This window comes from Phascolarctos cinereus, unplaced genomic scaffold, assembly GCF_003287225.1.
Source record: "Phascolarctos cinereus isolate Bilbo 61053 unplaced genomic scaffold, phaCin_HiC Scaffold_3;HRSCAF=262, whole genome shotgun sequence".
Lineage (NCBI taxonomy): Eukaryota > Metazoa > Chordata > Mammalia > Diprotodontia > Phascolarctidae > Phascolarctos > Phascolarctos cinereus.
Genome location: NW_027555736.1, coordinates 83,291,097 through 83,296,669, shown reverse-complemented (window position 1 = coordinate 83,296,669; position 5,573 = coordinate 83,291,097). Strand labels below are relative to the sequence as shown.

Genomic DNA, 5,573 nt, shown 5'->3' with positions numbered 1-5,573 from the left:
GAATTCATCAGTTCTTAAAGGGAATGGTCCAGGAAGGAACTGAGGGATGATTGCTCTGGAATGTTATTGTATTTTTAACATATTGTGATCTTTTTCTTGTGTAAGATTCCTATAAATGGTACCAAAAATTGTCTTGGAGCAGAAAGTATGGGGGATTATGCCAGTTAGGATATTCTTTCTGTCTCTGTCTCATTGTGTCTGTCTCCTTCTGTCTCTGTCTCTGTCTTTGCATGACTGTCTCTTTCTGTCTCTCTATCCAAGCTAAAAATGGAATATATATATATATATATATATATATATATACATATACATATGTATACATATATATATGTGTGTGTGTATACACATATACACACACATGTATATATACATGTGTGTGTATACACATATACACACACATGTATATATACATACACATATTTATGGGCAAATATGTATGTATGTATATGTGTGGATAGATATATAGATAATTTGTTTCTGACAGATTTGAGACTAAATTTCAGAGCACATTAATATTATTACTTTTTTTCCTTCACAACTCTCTCCTGGCATATTAGGTGCCCTGGAATAAAGTCCTGGCTACCCATACCCTAGATGCTACTCTGATTCCTACTAGATTGTAAGCACCTTTCAAGATTAAGCCCTTGAATGAATGACAAGCAATAATTAGGTGCTTATTGTATGCTTACCACAATACTAAGCACTGGGAATACACACTAAAAAGCCCTTTCAAAGGGCTCATATTGTGACAGAGGTGGATAACATTTATAAGGAGTGCTGGCTAGGGAAAGATGTTTTGGTCTGAAAGTCACAAGCAGGTAAGTGGAGACACAGTGAGGTTGATTGATATGACCTTTCTAGAAACAATGGAGAGTGATTTGATTATAGTTAATCATGCAAGAGGTGGAATGAGGGATTGGAGGTAGCATAATGAGCAGCAGTGGCCTAGACTGCAAGAAGATGGCCAGATTGAATGTCTGGATGGGATAAGAAGTGTGGTGTGGGCCACCTGGTCGTAGTGGGCTACATAATTTTGCAATTCACACCCTCATTAATCGGGACAGCTCAGCTCTGGGTCAGAAGTTCCAAAAGAGTAGAAACGGAGTCTCCCAGATCATGGTCTCTAGAGGGTCTAGTGTTCTAGGTTTTAGTAAGCAGGATGTATGGGATGACAAGAAGATGCCTCATTCGTCTCTTCATCTCCATGTTAGCAGGCATAAGGCCTTGAACATAGTAGGCATTCAGTAAATTGCTGTTGAATGGATAAATGAACCTTTTGCCTCATCTCTCTCTGGCATCTCTTAAAGCCAGTCTCCCACCAGTTCTATCAGGGGACTTAAGTTTGAATTTGGGCCCTGACATTCACTAGCTGTGTGTCCAAGGACAAGTCATTTCATTTTTCTAAACTTTAGTTTCTTCATCCTTAAAATGGGTATAATAATCTACTACTGAGCTCACAGGTTTCTTAAGAGGAAAGTGCTTTATAGATATTAAAACCTATATAAATGCAAACTAAAAAAAAGTAATCTGCCCAAAGTTTTACAGCTAGCAAGTATCAAAGTTGTGTTGGAATCCCGCAATTGTGTCTCCAAATCTCCACAACCATTTCACTATTCTATATATAGAATGTTCACAGGGAGAGACAGTAGGCACTAGGTTTGGAGACAGTGGACCTGGGTTCAAATCCCAGCTCTGCCTTTTGTAGTGTAACCTTGGACAAATCACTTTCTTTTTCTAGGCCTTGATTTCCTTATTTGAAAAATGGAAAGAGTAAAGCTAGATCCAAGATGTCAATTGTGTGGCTTATATGCTCCTGAGTGTGGTAGGAAACAGATTAAAGTATAATTTAGAAATATTAAACAAAATTAATTTTAAAAGTACAATGATACGCAGATAATATTACATTTGAAAGCTGAGTTAACATGTGGCCCTCAGGGATCCTTATGTGCTGATCAATGGCACCCATTTCTATTTGAATTTGACACCACTGGGCTACATGATCCCTTCTCTCTCTCTTACTGTGCTCCTATGAGCAATGCTGTTTATTCTGTGCATTGTAGAAGTAGCTACTAGCAAGGCTGGCAAAGAGTATGCTGATTAATTGCTCCAAAATAAGTGCTAGGTCTCATTAAAGGTTGCACCGAGCATCAGACTGTAGGTTTCCAACTGCTCTTTCTTTGGATGTGTGTGCCTTTGTTGTCACCCTGGATGGAGGGGGTGGCCTAAAGGATCTATTTCCCAGCAGCCATTGGCACTCAGAATTGTTTTCCTCCTGTAGTGGCAGCCAGACGGCTCTGTCCAAAGCCATCCAGCCTGAATCATCTGAAAGAAGTGGGTGTGACAAGGAGTGCTTCCCCCCCCCACCCCCCAAGTGAAGCAACCTGTGAAAATCTCATTGCCAGCCATCAGTTTGAATTCTGTCTCCAATTGCTCTTAACACTCTTCTTAATCTGGGAGCCTTTGCAAATATAGGTAACCAAGCAGACACCTTCACACTCTTGTCATTATTGACATTCTGCCATTATTCCCTGTGTGACCTTGGGCAAGTTCCCACCTCTTTCTGGGCCTCATGCTTCTCATCATTAAAATGAGGGGTTGGGTTTCATGATATCCAAAGTCCTTTCCAGTTCTGAACTCCTGTGAAGGATGCTAGGTCAATAGAGAATAATATCACCATCCAATAGTCACCCAAGCCTGCAACTTGGAGTCACTTTTGACTCATCTCTTCCCTTTGCTTTTCTTCTCTGACATGGCTTCAAGACTCTGTGGATCCTTTTTCCATGATGTCTTTGTTATCCTCCTTGCAACACTCCCCTTCATGTTCTTTCTGCTACCATTCTGGTCTAGGCCTTGTCATCTCATAGCTAGTTTATTTGCTGCCCACAGTCTCCTAACAGGGACCCCTATCTCCAGCCTAGTTGGCCAATGAGGGCCATATGCAGGGAACTCTGTCTGGTGCCAATCTACCCAGAAGCTTACAGAAAACCTTGCTTGTGTCACCACCGGAAAGAGAGGGCTCAATCTGGTCTATTAGTGCCTTTTTAATGCACGCTCATTTCTGGCTCAGCAGCCTATTCAATTTTCTTTACCACACGTTAAGCAGATAGGAAATGGTCACAGAATATCTGAGCATGCTCTGAAACAAGGGCAGGGCCCTTCTATTACAGGTCGTCATGGCTTCAAGAAGCAGTTTTCCCAAGGGTCACATATGATGGCACCAGGCAAAGCTCTCTGCATGCCGCCAAGCTGGGCCCTCATTAGCCAGCGTCCCCCATTAAATGAGGATAGTACTACTAAACTACCATCTCTTCCAGAACTTCTTTGAGATGATGTTCTCACAAATTCATAATCCTCTCTTTGACATTCAAGGCCATTTATAACCTAGGGCCCTCTTACCTTTCCAGTATTCTTACACCATACTCTCCTATGCATATTCTTTAATCCAATGACACCAGCCTCCTGGCTGTTCCAGCTGTGGGCATTTTCTCTGGCTGTCCCCCATGCATGGATTACTCTCCTTATTCTGCTCTGACTACCAACCTTCCTGGTTTCCTTCAAGCCCCAACTAAAATCCCATCTTTTATTGGAAGCCTTTTCCAACCCCTCTTCATTCTAGTGCCTTCCCTCTCTTAATTATTTCCTACTTAGCCTGTATATAGCTCGCTTTGTTTATATTTGTTTTCATGTTGTCTCCTCCATTAGTTTGCAAGCTCCTCGAGGGCAGGGACTGTCTTTTGATTCTTTTTGTATCCCTAGCACTTAGCACAGTGCCTGGCACACAGTAGGTGCTTATTAAATGTTTATTGAGAGATCGATGGATTACTTTGAAATATCTCTTAGACTTACTTCATGTTCTCCATTCCCACTGCTTCCACATTAGTATAAACTTTCATCACTGATAGGATCATAGGATCATATAATTTAGAGCTAGAAAAGACCTTAGATATCATCAAATCTAGCCCCCCCCATTTTATATTGAAGAAATTAAGGACAGAAGAGGTACAATGATGTACTCATGGTCGCAAGGTAGTAAGTAGACTTATCAAAATGAAGGATTGGGTGTCAGGAGTTCACCCCCCAGCCCCAGTTCTTTACCTGCTTCCCAGCCCCTCTCCTCATCTGCAGCTGACCAACTCCTCCCAGATACGTCTAATAGTCTCAAGTGCGTGTCTTCACTGTCATGGGCTCCTTGGCCGCCATGATTTTCAGTATTCTTGGTGCAGCTTATGTTACAGTAAAAAGTGACCCTGGTTTTGAAGCCCCAGAGCTGATCATGAGGTCAATCATTCCTTCATTATGACTGGCATCTTCACTATCTGGCTGTTCTCATTGCCAACCCTCTGAGGCTGAGAATCATGCTGTCCACAAGCTTCCTTCAGCTGGGGGCTGTCCTCAGTGTGGGGCTGAGTGAGCTGGTGGCTGGCTTTTCCATTGGCATTGTAGAGGATGCTGGTGTTCAGGGGATAGCACAGCAGCCCCAACTTTTCATGGGGGTGGTCCTAATGTTGATCTTCACTAGGTGCTTGGCCTGTCAAGCCTGATGGTGGCCCTCATTCTCCTTACAAAGGAGACCCTCTTCCCCTCCCTTCTCCCCATTCTTTCCCCGCCTCTCGTCCTTGCATTCACATAGTACGATGTGAAGGCCTACCTTGAAGCACCCTGCTGCTCCCAATTCACTCCAGAAAGAGTGGCCTGACACTTGAAGTAGTCCAGTAGGTAGCGGGTCTTATAAACGTACAATGTGTTAGTGACTGTTCTGTCTTTATCACTCTACACTGGATTAAATGACTCCCACACTGGGCCTGGCTGGGACTGAGGGTAGCTGTGCAGTCTCCCTACCCATTTGCCTTTGGTGCTTTATGTATAAAAATGAACCAAAATTTTCATTTTTCTCTCCACTGGATATTTGTTTATAAAGATTTGACACGTTCATAATGGAAAAAAGGGGGGGCAGCTAGGTGGTGCGGTGGATAGAGCACTAGCCCTAGAGTCAGGAGGACCTAAGTTAAAATTTGGCCTCAGACACTTACTAGATGTACGAACCTGGGCAAGTCGCTTAACCCCAATTTTCTCTCCCTCCCCCAAAAAAGAGAAAGATTTGAACTAGATCTCCTCTAGCCTCCTTTCCAACTCAGTCAATTAATAAACATTTATTAAGCATCTACTGTGCTTCAGCTAGGCTGTAGGGGATAGGACTTTTGTCTTGCCACTGGACTTCTGTGACTCTGGAAGAGCCTTTGACTGAATCTGTTCTCTGAAGTTTGGATTCAAAGGGCCACATTTGAGGACCCAGAGGGCCACACGTTCCCCACCCCTGGTCTAACATAAAACCTAGGGCCTGAGCAGAGACTGGAAGAAAACAAGGCAATCCAAGAGACAGAGGTAAGAGGGAATGGGTCCCAGGCATGGGGAATAGACAATATAAAGACATGGAGGTGTAAGGTAGAGTGTCACATATGAGGAAGGCCAATTTAGCTGGACTGTAGTGTATATGAACAGGAATAAAATATAACACAGCTAGAAAGACAAGCTAGGGTCGAGTTTAGAAGAGTTTTAAATGCCAAATAGAGAAG

The 5,573-nt window shown here is 42.8% G+C and overlaps 1 pseudogene; it reads left to right on the top strand.

Annotated features, from left to right (window-relative positions):
- The first annotated feature begins 2,035 nt into the window (after positions 1 to 2,035).
- Positions 2,036 to 4,630, top strand: LOC110192757 (V-type proton ATPase 16 kDa proteolipid subunit c pseudogene; annotated as a pseudogene).
- The last annotated feature ends 943 nt before the right edge of the window (positions 4,631 to 5,573 follow it).